This window comes from Narcine bancroftii, chromosome 2 (assembly GCF_036971445.1).
Source record: "Narcine bancroftii isolate sNarBan1 chromosome 2, sNarBan1.hap1, whole genome shotgun sequence".
Lineage (NCBI taxonomy): Eukaryota > Metazoa > Chordata > Chondrichthyes > Torpediniformes > Narcinidae > Narcine > Narcine bancroftii.
The window spans coordinates 165103230-165123253 of record NC_091470.1 but is presented as its reverse complement, the minus strand read 5'-3'; the positions used below and the strand labels follow the sequence as shown (position 1 = coordinate 165123253).

The following is a 20024-nucleotide window of genomic DNA, read 5'->3' as shown; positions in this document are numbered from 1 at the left end:
GAACATCAAAGCAATTTAATTTGGAGGCTTAATCATTTATATAAATACTTTATTTGTTAGCAGTGGATGCACACTGATATTAGACAGCGGATCGCCTCCAATTGTCTGAACTCTGAGCTTGAAGTGAGGGGGGGGGGGGGGTTCACATTTTTCTGCAGACACCCCAAAACAAAGTCTGAAACTCCACAGATAACTAAATCAAAACACTTCAAAAACTGGCAGTGCAAATTAAGACTGGGTATAGTTAACAAGTTACGCAGCATGCTCTGAGAGAGAAACAGGAGAAACAGAGTTAACATTTCAATTCGAGATTTTTCAGTACTGATGGAAGCTAATTCTGTTCCTTTCTACACAGTCTGAGCATCTTCAGTGTTTTTTGTTTGATGACAAAACCAAAAGCTTCACTACTTGAGCTGTTCGTTTCAGGTACACCAACTGAGAGATTGTTTCACTGAATACCTTGCACCAGCAAGGACAATCTGGTGGCCAACCCCTTTAATTTCACACACCACTGCCACTCTGACATACCTGTCCATGGCCTCATGTACTGCTGAGCTGAGGCTACCTGCAAATGGAGGAACAACTGTTGGGCACCCTCCAAACATATGGCATCAATATCGACTTCTCCAATTTCTGTTAACCCTCTGCCCTGTCTCTCAGAATCAGAATTTTTAAAATCATGAACAAATTGCATGGTTTTACAGCAGTATTATGTGCTATCAAATACATGAAAAAATAAATATATTAATGGAAAAGTTTTGAAAGTGAGGTTGCACCTGTGGTTCATTGTCCTTTTAAAAGTCTGAAGGCAGAAAGGAACAAGCTTATTTTTGAACCAGTTGGTATTCGCTTTCAGGCTCCTGTACCTCCTTTCTGATGGTAGCAGTGAGGAGAAGGCATGGCCTTGGTGCTGAGGGTCCTTGAGGATAGAGGCTGCTTTCTTAAGACTGTCCTCAATGGAGTGAAGCCTGATGCCCACGATGGTGCTGGCCAAGTTCACAAGTCTTTTCCTGACCTGTCCATTGGCACCTCCATTCCAGACAATGATGCAGCCGTTTGGAAGGCTCTCCACGGTAAACTTGCAGAAATTTGTGCGAGTCTTTGGTGACATGCCAAATCTCCTCAAACTCCCCACAAACTACAGCCACTGGAGAACTTTCTATGTAATTGTATCAAAAAGGATAAATCTTCATAAACATTGACACCCAGGATTTAAATTTGTCAACACTTTCCACTGTTCACCCCTCGATGAGATGTTCTCCTTGAAATCCACGCTGTTTTTTAGTTTTGGTGAGGTTGAATGCAAAGTTATTGCTATGACCCAACTCCACGAGCTGATAAATCTCACTTCCTCATTGCTGTCTGTGATTCCACTGATGACCGTGGTGTCATTGGCATATTTGTAGATGGCATTTGTATTTTTCATGGCCGCACAGCTATTGGTGTAGAGTGAGTAGAGCAGTGTGCGAAGCACCTATCCTTGAGGTACCCCTGTGTTAATTGTCAGTGAGGAGAAGTGTTGTTTCTGATTCATACTGACTGTGGTCTTCCAATGAGGAAATCCAATTTGAAGCTTGCTGACCAGCACTGTTATTGATGAAGAGTAGCCCGATGTCCATGTTGTCCAGGTGATCCAGTGTGATTGCATCTGCTATGGAACTATTGTGACAGTCGGTGAATTTCAGTGGGTCCAGATCTTTACTTTGGCACTTACTCTTTCCCTCATCCCTCTGTCTCCTTTCATCCAGCTCTCCACCCCCTTCTATTCCCTCTCATGAGAGAGCTACTTTTCTTTGCTCTCTGCCCTCACCCCCATCACCTCAGCATCTTTCACTCTTCATTCTTGTGTTCCATGTGCACCAATACTGTGCGCTGCTGTTCTATGTTCTCTGATTGGACTTTGTTGGCAAAAATCAGAAGTCCAAGATTTCTGTTCCAGGCTCTCCAGCTAATGCCCAGAGGACATCAGAAGGTGCAGAGGTGCCCCTTTCCACTCAGAAGGCCATAAGACCTCAAGGACATAAGACCTTAAGACATAGACGCAGAAATGTCTGCCCCGCCGCTCAATCGTGACCTGATCCATTTCCCCACTCAGTTCCACCATCTGGCCTTTTCCCCATGAACCTTTACTGCCCTGGCTAATCCGGAACCTCTGTCTTAAATGCTCCCTGACCTCCATAACGACCTGTTAATTCCACAGATTTCCCAACCTCTGGGTAAAGAAACTCCTCTGTATCTCTGTTTTGAGCAGGTACCTTTCAATCCTGAGGTTGAGCTTTTTTGTCCTAGACTTTCCCACCAATGGGAAACAACCTTTCCACATCTGCTCTGTCCACTCTTTTCAACACTCCTGTAACTTCTTCCAGCTGTTAGTGAAAAACAGACTTTCAAAACACTTGTAAAGACAGATATAATATAATGTGGGCCACTCAGAGCTGTGTTGGCTCAGAGGGAAACAAATTTCTTCCCGTTAGGCTGGGTACTTATCTGGGAGAACCCCCTCTGCCACTCAAATAAACCTAAACTGCAATCTTATCTGACTGTGTAAGTATGCAAGATTTCTTCTGTGGATAGATGAAACAACCAGCTTGTTGTACCTTTCAATAAGATTGTGGCTGATCCAATGGTATTCTGAAATCTAGTTAAATGCTTTTGAATCAAAGTTCATCTTTATTTTCTGCGTAAATGAGAGAATGGCATAACAAATTGTGCCGTGGTGACAGTATGAGAGAGTGCCCTTTTGATGAATGGTACTCACTGACAACAACTATTAACAGAGCATTATCTGGAGGCTGCATTTGTAAGGGTAATATTTATAGAACCTAATAAATCACAGATTGATGAACAGTAACAGTATCCTGTAACCGTGTAAAGAAAAAAATCCCAAATGTTTTATATAAATTTATTTTTTGGTTATTTATGTGACTGTGTGTTTTTGTGTGTGCACCATGGTCTGGGGATACATTGTTTTGTCAGGTTGTATATGTACAATCAGATGATAAACCTCAAGTCTTTCTTGTATCCTCTTCAGAATTGTCCTTCTAGATCAGGGGTGTCAAACTCAAATTCACGGAGGGCCAAAATTAAAAACTTGGACTAAGTCGAGGGCCGAACTAAATATTTATTGAAAATTTTCAACATCTGCATGTTTTCTCTTCTTTCAACATATGTAATGTTAAACTTTAGGATATAACTTTAGGAGGATAATGTTACAGGTCAGGAGTAGGTAGCTCAAGTTCACCCTTTGCTTGACCTGAGGGAAACCTATTTGGTCCCTGTGGAGATGTAGTCAGCATTCACAGGCTGTGTCCATTTTGGCCTGCATCAGGACTCAGCATTTCCTGCTCACTCCTCAGGCTCTGGGCCTCTATTCACCCTCGACCCACCATCCCTCTACCTGACCAGTCCTTTACCCAACCTCTACTCACCCCTCACACCACTCGCTCTGCCTCTACCCACCCCATCCTATACACGCCCCTCTACTACCTCTCCCCTCAACCTGTTCCTCCCTCTACCCATCTCTCACCCTCTAATCACCCCTCCCCTACTCACCCTGCCCCTCCCCTTTTACCTCTTCCCTATCCACCCCTCCTACTCATCCCTCCCTCTAACTGCCCCTCGCACCACCATAACTTCCCCTGCCCATTACTCCTCACCTACACCCTCTGCCCACCCCTGCTTACCCACCCACTCAGGCCAAGCACGCTGCCGATCAGCCTTTGCGGTCAGCCACCATCTCTCTCTTCACGTGAAGGGCCGAACCAGCCGTCCCTGGGGTCCGCACAGGTGCAAGCGCTGAAGGCCGTGGCGACTGGGAGAAGTGCACTCGCGTTGTGGAAGGGCCGTCCGGTGCCAGTCACGCGGGGCTCGCGCTGCCCGGTGGCCGTGCGCAGCCTGCCATGCCCGTCACGCCGACAGGCAATCACAGGCGCTCGCCAATCCGCCGCACCGCTCAACAGGTGGGAGAAGTGACTGGTTGTGCGGGGAGCCTTCCAACTGGCTTGCCGGCTGATGACATCGACAGACTTCTCATGTTACAATTTCTCGTGTTACAATGGGGAAGGATGTGCAATGAAGGGGGAGGATGGTGGGGGTGACATTACCAAAAAACAGCATCGGCTCTCGCTGCAGGGCGGGCCACCTCTAATACATTTTTGAAATGATCTTGCGGGCCAAATATAATTATATCGCGGGCCAAGATACCCAAGTCCAACTCATAATAGAAGCATTGATCCATTGGAATGTACAGTACAGAAACAGGCTCTATTGGTCGACTTCATCCATGTTGGCTCATGCCATGTACATATGAGAACAAAAGTTACAACAGCGATCCCTGTGGTACACCACTTGTTACAGACCTCCAGTTGGATCAACACCCATCCACAATTAGCCGCTCCCTCCAATCACCAAGCTAAACTTTGGGTCCATCTTATGAACTTGCCTTGGATCTCTTGTGCCTTCACATTGTGGGGCGACTTTCTACAGGAGCTCTATCGAGAGCATCCCGCTGGCTGCATCACACTGAGAAATAGATCGGAGGTCAATCCACAGAACCATAAGAGTGGCAGAGAGGATCAATGAAGTTTTCCTCCCCCTACCCACGACATGATCTACTGGGATCATTGTCTGAAGAGGGCATGCAAAATTATTGAGGACTCTTTCCACCCCACACACAGCATCTTTCAGAGATCCAGGAGGATCAGAGCCAGCACCACCAAGATGAGGAACAGCTTCTTCCCACAGCAGGGAAAATGCTGAACGATCAAAGGAATTCCTCACACTAACCATCTGAGACTCATTTAGCTGCTGAATTTATCCACACATCTTTTTCTGGAAGAGGTTATAATAATTAACAAAAGAGAGTCCCCCAGAATCAGTGAGGATTGGTAAGAATATCTCCTCTACTATCACAGGGCTGTGTTCTTCGTCCCCTACTCTACTCACTTTACACCTAGGTCACTGTGGCTTAGTATGACAGTAACACCATTTACAAATTTAATGACGATACCAAGGTAGTGGTTGTATAAAGACAGAATCGGTCATATTGGCCCCCGCAGTTTGGTGCTGGATTTTGGTGACAGACATTTTAACTTTTATAGCCCTTTGGACATTTTGGTGCCTACAGTTTGGCACTGGACAATTTGGCTTGGGTCCACCGTCTTCTGGCCGAGGTCACGCCACACTGCCTGTCATTGCAGCACTGCTTGAACCCCCGGCGTTTCAGAAACTCCCTCCCCCCAGGAAGCTGCTCCCCCCGGCAAACAAGGGCTTTTCATAGCTTATAGCGATGTATTTAAATTATTAAAAACAGTCAGGAAACAATCAAAATTGAGGGGCTTTTGTCAACATTTTGGGATTTATTGTTATACTTATATAAACCTTAGAGTATTTATGAACCCTTGCCCATAATTTTGACTTAATTCATTAATTTTTTTGATGAACAATTTCTAATAATTTAATTAATAATTTCTGCAACTGGATTGTTTTTAATGAGTGTTTTCATTTTTAAAAATCATTTACAATTCAATAAATTATATATTCAATTATGTATAATTATATTTATAATAAATATATCATTATAATTTACCAAAGGCCCTTTTTTTATTGTTTCCTGACTGTTTTTAATAATTTAAATATATCACTTTCAGCTACAAAAAGCCCTTGTTTGCTGGGGGAGCGGTTTCCTAGGGGGAGGGAGTTCTGCAACGCTAGGGGTTCAGACAGTGTGGCAGGATGAATTCGGTCAGCAGATGGTGATTGGAGTGGGTAAAAATGTCCTGCATCAAATTGTAAACCCATAACTGTGAGGGCCAGAATGTCCGGTGCCAAAATGTCCAAGAAAGGCATGCAGGAGGGAGATTGAAAACTTGGCTGAATGATGTACCTACAACAATTTTGCACTTAATATCACCAAAAATAAGGTTCTGATGCCTGGTACCTCTTCAACCATCCTTGAGCCAGTCTCTAGCAGACCACAGCCTGGTGTGAGTCCTTGGCCTACACAGGTTCCTTGCCTCGAGTCACCAACTGTGTGTCTTCGGTCTCAGAGCTCCTCGCTGTCCGCTGCCATGGTCATCATCCCATGGATCACCTCCTCAGCTTCCTTTCAAACAGAGGGGCGGGGGGCGAATGGGCTCCCCATTTTATGGTGCTCTGCGTCAGTCCTTTGTTGCATCGGAGTCTGCAACCCCTTGAGGCCGCTGCCAGTCATAGGCACCACCATCTTTGGCTCAGACCCCGTGGTCATGGGATTTTAAAATCAACCACTGTCAGCTCCTTTAACAGGCCGTTTATAGCCTGGACAGAGCCGACACCAATCGAACTGGGCGGATGAACCCCGTGGGGTAGAGTTGTGTCTTTGCTCCCTAATCTCTGTGGGTCTGCACCCGAGGCATCACTGCTGTTACAGCAGTTCTGGCAGCACTGCTATTTACATAATCCTTGAAGATATTTTCATATCCATTGAAGATATGTACATCCCAATTGAAGATTTTTGATCCCTGGTTTTGCGTGCTGCTGTTTTGCTCTTGTGCAATCTTTGTTCATTTTTTCCCCCATTGAACATCTCGTTGATTAACCTGGCTCACATCATCTTTTTTTTAAACTTTATTTAAAATTTTATGACATGAATAAAATAAAAATTACATTTAAAGAAATAATAAAAAATAAGATAATAAAAATTAGAATCTTTGGCTTGGCTTCGCGGACGAAGATTTATGGAGGGGGTAAAAAGTCCACGTCAGCTGCAGGCTCGTTTGTGGCTGACAAGTCCGATGCGGGACAGGCAGACACGGTTGCAGCGGTTGCAAGGGAAAATTGGTTGGTTGGGGTTGGGTGTTGGGTTTTTCCTCCTTTGCCTTTTGTCAGTGAGGTGGGCTCTGCGGTCTTCTTCAAAGGAGGTTGCTGCCCGCCAAACGGTGAGGCGCCAAGATGCACGGTTTGAGGCGTTATCAGCCCACTGGCGGTGGTCAATGTGGCAGGCACCAAGAGATTTCTTTAGGCAGTCCTTGTACCTTTTCTTTGGTGCACCTCTGTCACGGTGGCCAGTGGAGAGCTCGTCATATAACACGATCTTGGGAAGGCGATGGTCCTCCATTCTGGAGACGTGACCCATCCAGCGCAGCTGGATCTTCAGCAGCGTGGACTCGATGCTGTCGACCTCTGCCATCTCGAGTACTTCGACGTTAGGGATGAAAGCGCTCCAATGGATGTTGAGGATGGAGCGGAGACAACGCTGGTGGAAGCGTTCTAGGAGCCGTAGGTGGTGCCGGTAGAGGACCCATGATTCGGAGCCGAACAGGAGTGTGGGTATGACAATGGCTCTGTATACGCTTATCTTTGTGAGGTTTTTCAGTTGGTTGTTTTTCCAGACTCTTTTGTGTAGTCTTCCAAAGGCGCTATTTGCCTTGGCGAGTCTGTTGTCTATCTCATTGTCGATCCTTGCATCTGATGAAATGGTGCAGCCGAGATAGGTAAACTGGTTGACCGTTTTGAGTTTTGTGTGCCCGATGGAGATGTGGGGGAGCTGGTAGTCATGGTGGGGAGCTGGCTGATGGAGGACCTCAGTTTTCTTCAGGCTGACACAAATTAACCCCCCCAATAATTATAACACAACATTAATCGTCTAATTTAAAATTAGTCCAACCCTCCCCCCAAAATAAAGAGTGAAGAATTTACAATGTTGTAAATAAAATAGAAAAAACCCCACTTACAAAAAAAAGGATAAAACTTAACAACAAAAAAAATTACTAACAACAAAAAAAATATCAATACTAAAATAATACCCTGAAACATATATTTAAATCAAACATAATACATGTATTTAACAAATGAAATTCACTTTAAAACTAAATTCAAATATTAAAATCATATATCAACCACATATCTGTTATACAAAAAATCATAATTAATAATACATAAACACATCATCTTATCTATGGTAGAATGTTGCAGCAAGCATGGGTTATAAGGAGAAGATGGATACACTGGGAATTCTTTTTGCCTTGTGTGTTTGTGGTTGAAGGGTGACCTTATTGAAAGGAATGAATAGCCTAGACATGGAGAAGATCTTTCCAGTAGTGAGGGAACAATATAAGAATAAAAAGATGTCCCTTTAGAATAGAGATGAGGAGAGATTTCTTCAGAGGCTGGTAAATCTGTGGAAGTGGAGGTTGATAGGCTCTTGAGTAGGAAGGGTATCAAAATCTATGGGGAGAATGCAGGAGAATGGAGTTGAGAAGAAAAATACATAAGCCATAATTCGAATGGCAGAACAAATGATGGGCTGAATGGCCCAATTCTGCTCCATCGTCTTATAATCTTATAGAACTTATTAAAACAGTCTTAGTGCTTTTTGCAGGGAAGGGAGCCTAAACTGGAAAGCAGAATTTTAAGCTGAGAGAAGAAGATTTGGAAGAGCAACTTTATCTCAGAGCATAGTGCATAGATGGAAGAAGTTTTAGGGCAGAATGGTTAGCTCTATATAGTTAAATCACCAGCAGTTTGAGTCCGGTGCTGTCTGTAAGGAGTTTGTTACGCTCTCCCCGTGTCTGCATGGGTCTTCCCCTGGGGCTCTGATTTCCTCCCACCCTTCAAAACGTACCGGGGTTGTAGGTCAATTGCGTGTAATTGGACAGCCTGGCCAAAAGGGCCTGTTGCTACACTGTATGTCTGAATTTAAAATTTTTTAAAAAATTTTAAATTTAAAAATGAAGACATGAAAAAGACATTTGGGCAGGTTCAGAGATGGGGAGGTACAGAAGCAGCATACGACTGGCTCAGATAGGCAAATGATCAGCATGGAAAAGTTGGGCTGAAGGGTCTGCTTCCATGCTCTATGACTAAGTTCTCTACCAATTTTCTTTGGCTGCACAATACACTGCCTATTAATGATCCTGGTGAGATTCTGGAAATTATGGACTGCTTCTCATATCTCGGGGATTTTATTTTTATCCAAGGCAGACTGAGGAAATATATCATCAAACTGGAGAGGGTACAGAAAAGGTTTATGAGGATGTTGCCAGAACTTGGGGCCATGAGCTACAGGGAGAGGTTGAGAAGGCTGGGGCTTTATTCCCTGGAGCACAGGAGGACAAAGGGCACAGAGGTGGACAAAATAGCAAGAAAATAGATCAGATGAACGCAGAGAGTACTTTACTGAGAGCAGGGGAATCAGTGACAAGAGGTTTAAGGTGAGTGGGGAGAGATTTAACAGGAGGGGTTGCTGTTCTACAGAGAAGGTGGCGGGTGTATGGAATGGGCTGCTGGAGGAGCAGCTATGAAAAACATGGTCAGGGTGAGTGAACTTTGCCTTTTCTCCTTGAAGTGATGGAGGATCAGAAGTGACCTGATAGAGGTGTTTTAGATGAAGAGAGTTATTGATCGTGTAGATAGTCAGGGACTTTTTCCCCAGAGCGGAAATAGTTGCCACAGGAGGACATGGGTTTAAGGTGCTGGGGAGTAGGAACAGAAGAGATGTCAGAGAATGGTGGGTGTGTGGAATGGGCTGTCGGCAGCGGGGGTGGAGGCGGATATGTTAGGATCTATTAGAGATTTTTGGATAGGTACATTAAGTGGAGTTGGGAATCTTGTTGTGACCACGGTGGCATATATCCAGTTTCTGAACATTCGCCTAGTCTTATATTTGATGAAATATAAAAATATAAAAACTGTGGGCAGATTTAATAATTGACCAAAAGATTCAAAAGTACATAACTTCACATAGGGCACGTATTTTGGGTGGCATGGTTAGAGTACCAGTTGGTGCAGCACCAGTGACCCGAGTTAGAATACGGTGTTTGTTACGTTCTTCCCATGCCTGCATGGGTTTCCTCCAGGTTCTATGGCTTCTTCCCACCCTTCAAAATGTACAGGGATTGTAGTTTAATTGGTGCATTTTGGAAGCACAGGTTTATGGGCCGCAATGACCAGTTACCGTGGTTTACGTCTATAAATTCGACTTGGGAGATCAAAATCTTCTGATATCAAATATCAGAGGAATGGTCTGGAACAGCAAACACAGGGTGAGAGGAGTTGATGAATTGCTTCCTGAGTGGTAGAAACATGAAGAAGGCACCATTCTCAAACTTAGTCCCCTTAGGGCTCTGCTCAAAGTTTATGGGCCCACTTCCCTGTGAAGTACTCAAGGTTAGTTGGTTTATTCTGTATTTCCACCAGCTACATAAAAAACATTTTAAAAAATTTGTGATTTCAATTCTGCTCCCCCTTTAAATGTGCTGCGGCCTTCATTGGTCTATGTGCCCCCCCATTGAGAATGGCAGAACAAACGATGGGCTGAATGGCCCAATTCTGCTCCTACGTCTTATGGTCTTATAGAACTTATTAAAACAGTCTTGGTGCTTTCTGCAGGGAAGGGAGCCTAAACTGGAAGGCTACTCTAACCCATCAAAACGACAGTGTGTCTTTGAAAGAGCTGAATTTAATTTAATTACTTGCATAAAATGAAGCAATAATGACCATCTGAAAACAATGTGACTCCCATTTACAGTAAACCTCTGGTGCCCAGCAACATTGGGGATTGGTAGAAGCTGGATAAGTGAATTTTCCGGTTGCTTGAGATTGCATTTTGTGGGATTGGCAGTCTACTGACGAGGCACATCAATTTTAATCTTCCGTATTTTTTTTTTACCTATTTAGTTTCTGCGATTTGTTTTTCCTGTTGATTGAATTCTGGATAGCAAGGGTTTTACTATACTCGGATGCAACACAAGGACAGACATAATTGTTATTATCTACATATTTTGGGGCATCATTTTAAATATTGCTGCTGGTTAGATTCAAAATGTATTGGAAAACACTGGATTGAATTTGACAATTCTGTTGCTACAATACACTGGACCAGTTGTTCTCAACCTTTTTCTTTCCACTCACATACCACCTTAAGCAATCCCTATGCCACAGGTGCTCTGTGATTTGTAAGGGATTGCCTCAGGTGGGATGTGAGTGGGAAGAGAAGGTCGAGAACCAATTGTTACTGAAATATTTGGCTTGAGAAATAATTGTCATTGTCCCATTTCCTTTTGAGTTTTGAAACTCTGTGCATGACGAGCAAGGAAGTACGATTAAAAGAGTGGCTTTCAAACCTTTTCTTTCCACCCACATACCTCCTTAAGCAATCCCTTAGTTGTCACAGAGCGCCGATGGCATAGGGATTACTTAAAGTGGTTCGTGAGTGGAAAGAAAAAGCTTGAGAACCACTGCACTGGACAATGAAGGTTTTTCTTCCTGAACCTTTTTGCATGTATTTCATTAGACTGCTGATCACAAAAATCACCTTAAAATTTTCTTATCACATACCTTTTTTTAAAAAAAGATGTAATCTATTTCTGTAATTTCCTGTCATATTTTCGTCTACTAGCATATTACCCACAAAGCAAGCTGTTTCAGGCAGCATGTTTGGGCATGCACTCAGTGTAAGTGCTAGGCAAATGTTGATTTAGGCCTGGGCATTAGTCAGGATTGATGTTGACAGGTTTTAAAAACAGCTCACATATACAGATGCTGTGCATTACATTGATTATGGATTGAATGCATGTTGATGAACATGTTCTTCAGGCAATAGCATAGTGAATGTACTTAACCATAGCATTTATTTTCTTCAGGAAAATTCAATGCAACAGAAACGTCTTGTCAATGTCACAACGGTGGTGATACATTCTGTTACATTTGTGGCGAGTATACACTTAAGGCTCAAGGACACATCATTAAGAAAGCCTTTGAGCTCTACCTCAGTTGTAAAATTGGTAACCAAGATATCTGCAGTCAAGCTGAGAGCTTGGCTCAGAGGTACATTATGCAATTAAATATGCTAAATTCAATAAAAGTTAATTTAATGTTTCTCCAACTTATACACGATACAGCAAATCTGAAATTATCTTTGCATTCAGATTGAAGTTGTCTAACTTCTAGAATCCCCAATTTTGTTTAGGAAGCTTCTAGAATCCCCAATTTTGTTTAGGAAGCAAAACGTTTGAAAAAAATATTGTTGTCCAGTGTAATTTTTCTCTCCCAGCACTGATACTTGTCTGAAGAAAGGTAACATCCACCCTAATTAGAATAATGGAGTTGAGTCCTGTCACTGTGGAGATTCCTTCACCCCAGGGTTCGATTAACATAGGAATTGAACACTCAAAAAGCAAAGGGAAGTTTTTCCACATTGCTCCTAATCTTCCTTTCAAAAGTACATCCAATTTGATATCCATGTAAACAAGCCTGACACCAAATCTGGTGATGGACGCTAGGATTTAAAGTTTGGCGTGGTTAGCACAATGCTGTTACAGTGCCAGTGACTCAGGTTCAAATCCGGTGCTGTCTGTAAAGAGTTTGTACATTCTCCCCTTGTCTGCGTGAGTTTCCTCTGGGGGCTTCAGTTTCCTCCCACCTTTCCAAACATATGGGTGTTGTAGGTTAATTGGGCGGCACAGGCTCATGGGGTGAAAGGGCCTGTTACTGTGCTGTATGTTTAAATGAAATGAAAAATATTTGAACCTCCATGTCGTTCCCATCACCAGCCATTCTAGATTTGGACTGTTTTTCTCTATGGATCGAGCAGAAATCTGAGAGCCTCTGTACGGACTGTCACGTCCAAAGGATAAGCAATTGAGGTGAAGCAGCCCGAGAGAAACAGGAACTAAAGCAGAACGTGAGCTTTGGAGCTCAGTGGGTAAGATCAGTGGCCAACTTCCTCATTTTTCTCTCTAGATTTCTCTCTCTCTCTCTCTCTCTCTCTAATTTCTCTTTCCCATCCCTCCCTTTAGTGATTTCTCCCTCTCCCTGTCCCCCACCTTTCACACCTTCTCTTCCATAACACCTCTCTCCCTGGGTTCTTTTCCCCTTTATGTACATAACATAGAATATTACAGCACAGTACAGATCCTTCAGCCCACAATGCTCTGCTGACCTATGTAAACCGATGTAATTTCACCTCTTCTATATTAATCTCATTAAAGGGTTCAGTTTAAGACTCCAGCATCCACAGCTTTTGTGTTTCTAACCAGATACTTTTTCTCACCTGGATGCAATAAATCTGCTCAGAGAGATTTGCCTACAGTCCTTCTGGGTCTCTTCAACAGAGATGCATTTTATTTGGTTGGTTCCTTTCTGGAGGTTTGTAGTCCCATGAGATACTTTCTCATGTTCTGCAGAGGAAAACACTTACTTCCAGTTATGAGGAGTACATGCATAAATGAGTAAAAATTATGTTCTTTCATGACTTGGGAATGGTTAGTCTTGTGCCAATTTTAAACTGGCCTTTTTTTTTACCTATTATTTTATTTTTCTCTATTTAAATTTTAAAAATGTATTTTTCTCTTCTTTTTTGCTGGTTGCTTGAAGCCTGGATACCAGAGGTTTCACAGTATTTAAGATTAAGGTTGATTAGTAAGGTTGTCAAGGGTTATTGGGGGAAGGCAGGAGAATGGGGTTGAGAATACATCAGCCATGATTTGAACAGTGGAGCAGGTGATGGGCTGAATGGCCTGATTCTGGTCCTATCTCTTATGGCCATAACCTTATGGTTTGCTTCCATCTGTATTCTTGGGCATTTGAATTACTAAATCGGTCTGTGATACTGTGATACTGTATACTTTACTCTGTGCACTTGTAGAAGTTCGATAAAGTATTCAGCAACGTGTCAAACCTCCTCAGACTCCTCAAGTATTAGCCAAATTCTGATTATTCAATAATTTTATTTAATTAAATAATATATCAACTAATTTTGTAATATTTAGCTCCACAAAGAAATTGGATTCAGAGAATCGAACAGCATAGAAAGAGGTTCTTGCCCACAGAACATATGCTGACCATCATAATCCCACTAGCCTTCTCTTCCAGGTGATTATCTTTATTGAACAGCAGCAATAGAAATTCACCAAGACGGACTTAATTTTTTTTAAACAATATATTTAGAAATATAACACTTTAGTTAAATCAACCCTAATTATGTGTGTGCATGCGCGTGTGAGATAATTAAACCATTACAACTTAGGCACAATTCTGGAAAGTTATTCCAAAATTCAGTCTAAGAAATCGCTTGTGAAATTCAGGGTTTTGAACTGATGTACAGAAGTAAACATGAGGGAGGTGGGAGACACTAAGTGACTGGACTGCCGAAAACTGGCGAATCCTTGTTGAGTGTCTTGCTGAGAAATATCCTTTTTGACAAACGGTTGTCACAACTTCACTTTTCCTTGGGCGGGGGAAATGAAATGTGTGATTTCCACGATGCTTCCACAACCCAGGTACACGTCAATCAAAATGACCATTACTTTGATCACAATCCAATGCAGCAATTCTCTTGCTTCCAATTCCCAGGTACGGGTCAGTCAAAGTTACTTTTCCTTTGGTGTCGGTGTGGTTGAATAATTCCCCTGACAGGGAGAATCAGCGGAATTGTCCATTTCACACAGAGTCAGTCTACCTCAGTGTTCTATGAGATGGCTGGTGGTCAGTAATGAATGTTGTTTCCTTAACTGTTCCACTCACATTAATCTCTCACCTGTGTCCCTGGATAAAGCAACAAATGTCCTTTTTCTTCCTCCAAAGTATCAACTTTGGGTGTAGTCTATATTAATTGTTACCACCCAGTCTCTCCACAGCTGTGAATGGTTGTAGCCAGTACTAGCCCTGAGAGTGATACACTTAATGAAGTGGGAGCTCGTAATCTTATATACAGCCTGCGAGTAGATATACATAGTGGAGAGAGTCTTGATAATTAATGAATTATGTTAGTGATGTAATTAATGCAGGTATGTTGAGCCGAAGGTTAATACTGGCTTTCCTTTTCTCCTTGAAGTAACGGAGATGCACAAGATGATGAGAGCCATTGATCATGTGGATGGCGGAATCTTTTTCCCCAGGGCTGAAATGGCTAACATGAGGGGGCATAGCTTTAAGCTTGGAAGTCAGTTCGGGGGGGGTGGGGGAGGCGTGCAAGAGGTAAGTGCATCATACAGGGAGTGGAGGGTGCATACGCTGCCAGCAATGGTGATGGAGTCAGGTACAATAGGATCTTTCAAGAGACTATTAGATAGGCGCATGGAACTGAACAAAATGGAGGATTATGCAGTGGGGAAATTCTAGACAGTCGGTGGAGTAGGTCAGCCCTACACTGTGGGCCAAATGGTCTGTATTGCACTCTAGATGTCTCTGTTCTATGTTCTAATATATAAAGGAAATATTATTTTCTAATATCACAAAATCTTTCCTATCTGTCTGGACAAACAGGCTCCATGGTTTCCCATCGGGGAACATGGTCAACCCCCCCCCCCGCCCCCCGCCCACCAGCCACTGTGTGTTGATCCATGATTCCACTCGTTTACTTCATCGGTAACAGGTGCTCCTTCTGCTGGAAATTGTGTTATCTTTGTTCTCTAGCCGGAGATGTGAATTAATAGCTGGTTGACAGGGGATGAGTGTAGCTGGGAGGTGGGAGCATAGATGGGGAAGGGAGGGGAGGGGGGAAACGAGTGGGAAGACAGAAAAGGGCCCTTACTTCTTAATTTGTGTCTGCTGATCACCTGCCCTGGGCTGAGCCACCACTTACAATTTGACAGCTAAGAACAGAGCCTCATGAAAGAAGCAATCGCAGACGTTGACCTGTGACCTCTCATGCTGAGACACTGTGTATTGAAGTTCCAGCGCCGTATTGCGCAGAGCAGTTTGACGGAAAAGTCATTCCAGTTTTGGAAATAAGTCTCTGGCAAGGGTTCATTCATTCATTATTCAGGATGTTATTTGATACACTTTATTCCCATGACATAAGCAGATGGCCAATTGATGTCTGTACTGCAAAAGGTTGAAGCTGGTAATGAAAGCTGATAATACACTAGCCTTGCTCACTGAGAGTTAAAAAGGGTTGTTCATTTTATATCACTGGATGCCCAAGGTGACAGCCTTTTCATACCTCACTGAATTAGTGTGCATCACATCAAGAAAAGTTGCATTTATTTCACTCATTATTATCAAGATATTGTCACGTCCATCCTTGGTGTCCTCTGTGGACTCAGCTACCAGACAAATTACCATGTAACATTACTCAGTGGCACATTACCACTGTCCTTCGACGATAAAATACAAAGCAGCCGTGCTTTGAAAGACATCAGGATTTAGCTGGGTTGTCCCTGACGAGGTGAACAGCAAATGCCACTGGCATTCTCCAATGACCTCCTGTCAACCAAACATGGGATGCCAATTCACAGCATGGCACATCTTGGAGAAATCAAAATCCACCATCAATGTTTTGGTCGAACAATGTAATCACACTTTGCACATTAACATGACAGATGTGAGTTGACTGTATTTAAGTGTCTAATGATATGGTAATAGCCCTTGTGTCTGGCACCTCCAGAAATTGTTAGTTGCCGGATAAGTGAGTCTTACGGTTACTTGAGACTCACTCTTACAATGCCTAATATATCTGCATTAAGATTAAACCGTTTAAAAGACAAAAATGCTTTATAGTACTTAGACTGAACAAACTTCACTTGCAAGAATATATAAACTTTAAAGCATTTTACTTTATTTTCAGTCACATCCTTTGATAACATTTAACTGTCATTGCATTTGCAGGTTCCTCCCCCTCCACGGAGCCTCCCAAAAGATGAACAATAACATCACAATTAACCCCAGCCTCTCCAGTTTTCAGATAAAGCCTTACCCATATACTTAATAATATATTAATAAAGATAAAGACTCTTACTAAGCACATATAAGGAGTTACTTTAAGAGAGTCACGCCAATGGTGAGTAGGATCAACCGGCTCTTCATCCTGGGCGACCACCATTTTATTTAAACACAACTTTATTCAAACAGCTGCTGTGAGCAAGGTGCTCCACTGGCTGGGTATTTGCTTCCATATTCACCAAATGTGTTAGAGAACATTTACTTTAATAATTTTAAATTTATATTTATTTATTTATTCTGATATATTTAAAATGTTTCATATTTATTTATTTTCCTAGATTATTTTGCCAGTTACTTGAATTCCAGATAACAGAGGTTTTGCTGAATATTGGTAGCACCTCAGGATATCCCATTTTCAGCTGTCAATTTCTAGTTAGATCACATCTGGGATAGTGCGTTTAATTCCAGTCACCTTATAACAGGAAGGATGTGAACACTTTGGAGAGGGTGCAGAGGAGATATACCAGGAAGTTGCCAGGACTGGAGAATGTGCCTTATAAAGTAAGGTTAACAGAGTGAGGGCTTTTCTCTTTGGAGTGAAGATGGATGACAGTCGACTTAGAGGAGGTCTACAAGATTATGAGAAGGAACCCAAGACTTTTTGTCTAGGGGCGACAGTGAAACTTGAGTAAGATGAGTGGAGGAAAGTTGAGTGGAGATACCAGGGATAAGTTGTTTTTACACAGAGTGGTGAGTGACTGGGGTGTTGGTGGAGACTGGTACAATAGAATCATTATGGAAGAACAATAGAGGGTAATGTGTATAAAGGGAAGGTTTACATGTTTCGGCAAAACATCATGGGTCGAAAGGCCTGTACTGTTCTGAAATGTTCTGTGCAGCCCATGTTGTAAAGTCATGAAATGAGAACATGCACAGAAAGATCTCACCACCAAAAGTTCAAATTCAGGAGTGTGGTATCGTTATACCTGATGCAGCAAGAAGGGGCTGTTTTGCGAGCGGTTCTGTCAAGTCTAACATGCAAACAGCAGTAAAAAGTAGGTTTCTTACTTACACATTATTTATATTTTTGTCTGTATTTGCATGGTCAGTTTGTTTACATTTCTTTCTTTGCTTGCATTTCTCTCTTCTGTATATCTCTCTTTCATCTTGAGTACAGTTTACAGATACCGATCAGTAGAAATTCTGCATGGCCTGCAAGAAAGAGAATCTCAGGGTTGTACGTGATGTTATGTATGCACTCTAACAATAAATCTGAAATCTGAAGAATAACACGCTAAGCCTTGAAATGCTTGTTCATTTTATGTCAAGGGATGCCTAAGAAAGAAGACAGCCTTTTGGTACCTCGTTGACAGGAAATGTTGTACAATGTTAAAGTGAAAAGCAAGGGCAGCATGAGATCACTATTGTGAAGTTCATTCAGAAGCCACTTGGCTGCAGGGAATCAACTCTCTTTAGATATTAGTACATGGTTTTACCCTCTTGAACCTTCTCCCTGATGGTGGCAATGCCCTCATCTCTCATTGCGGCATTGCAGCATTTTTATTGTGTAGGAATAGTCCTGTGGAATTCTGTGAGATATTTCTAATCCTGGTATCTCTTTCCCTGCAATGATGCTGGCTGACCCACAGAGTTCCTCCAACAGAATGTTTTTTGCTCTAAATTCCAACATCTGCAGTCTCTTATGAGCTCATGTAGAGAATTGGCAGTGGTGTGTTCGGGAACCCTGTGACCCAGTATTCTTGGACAAGCCTGAAAAACGTTGTATCACCAAAACTGCAGGTGCTGAATCTTGAGGGACTCAGATGGTCAGACGGTGTCCATGGAGAGAAATACTTCAGGTTAGGACCCTTAATACCCATTGCCTTCTACTCTGAGAAGCTACTGCCAGACCAGACTGGAATTAGTTATCTGTCCTACTGCCAATGTTTGCTGCTCAAGGATGACCACCTGGATAAAATACAATTGTATTAGCGGTGTTTAGGCAACACCAAAAAGGAAGGGAAGGCTGTTGGCTGAATATGCAGAGCAGATGACTTCCACTTGCACGGGGTGGTGACTTCCTTCTGTAGTCGATACCCAGCTAATCAAAGTAATTACAGTAAATCCATTCAGATTATACTTTCAGTCACTCTTTGATCCATGTCTCTCTGGAAACATGAGAGGACTGTATCCCTATGAGTGCATGTTAAAAAAAAACTTTAGATATTTTCAGGTTTTTAAGAGAACATTAAAATACTGAATGATTTGTTGAGAGGATTCAGCTGCCATTACATATTTGATTTTGGGATAATACAAGCTGCTTTCAGTTTGAGAAAAGCTGGATTGCAGCTGTACGTTTGATTCATAGTCCCCTGATGCAGAATAAACCCAACAACGGATAAAGCAATGTGTTGGTGTTGTTCACAGTGGAAATTACTCAGCTCACTGCTGGAAGGTGAACGTGCAGGGAGTTGACAGCCAAAGAAAATTGAAAAAGCCTCATGAAAGTTTTATATTCTTTTTATATAAATATATATACACATGCATATTTTACATGTATTCGCACACACCTACACAGTATATATATGTATCTATATATGTGTGTGCGTGTGTGTATATTATATATATATACTCAAATATGTGTGTGTATATATATATATAAAGTTTTATATATTTATAAAAATAAGCACACACACACACACACACACACACACACACACACACACACACACACACACACACACACACACACACACACACACACACACACACACACACACACACACACACACACACACACACACACACACACACACACACACCTACCCCGCCCCACAAAATCAGGACTGCCAGAGTGGGAAATAGCTTCTTCCCGCAGACTATGAGATTGATGAACTGTATCCTGTAACTGACTAAATAATTCAAAAATATTAATCTTTGAAGTTGTATCTTTCTGTACACATGTGATTATTATGGACTATGTATTGTGTGTGCACTGAGGTCTGAAGAAACATTGTTTCATCTGCTAGTATTGGAACAACCAGATGATAATAAACTTGAACATGATCTATATAATCTAATTGTCAATTGTCAGTCATCGGTGTAAAAGGCCAATGTCACTTGTCCCTATGAAGAGAGAGTGAGCCATCAGGGACCGTATTCACTAGAATTTAAAAGAATGAGAGGAGATCTTATAGAGGTTGATAAATTGACTAGAGGACATAGGCTCAACATTTGGGGTTATAGATTTAGGACAGAGATGATGAGGAGGAATTGGTTTTCTCAAAGGGTGAAGAATTTATGGAATTCATTGCCCATTGAAGCAGTGTAGTTGTCTTTAGTAAGAATATTGAAGACAAGTTTGGATAGATTTTACATCGTAA

At 42.2% G+C, this 20024-nt stretch overlaps 1 long non-coding RNA gene across 1 annotated transcript in view; it reads right to left on the bottom strand.

The window, feature by feature from the left end:
* Positions 1-17847, bottom strand: part of LOC138754578 (uncharacterized) — a 75647-nt gene extending 57800 nt beyond the window's left edge. The window contains exon 1 of the long non-coding RNA XR_011351838.1: positions 17714-17847. This is a non-coding gene — a long non-coding RNA (uncharacterized lncRNA). The remainder of the gene's footprint in view (positions 1-17713) is intronic.
* Between the last annotated feature and the right edge of the window lie 2177 nt (positions 17848-20024).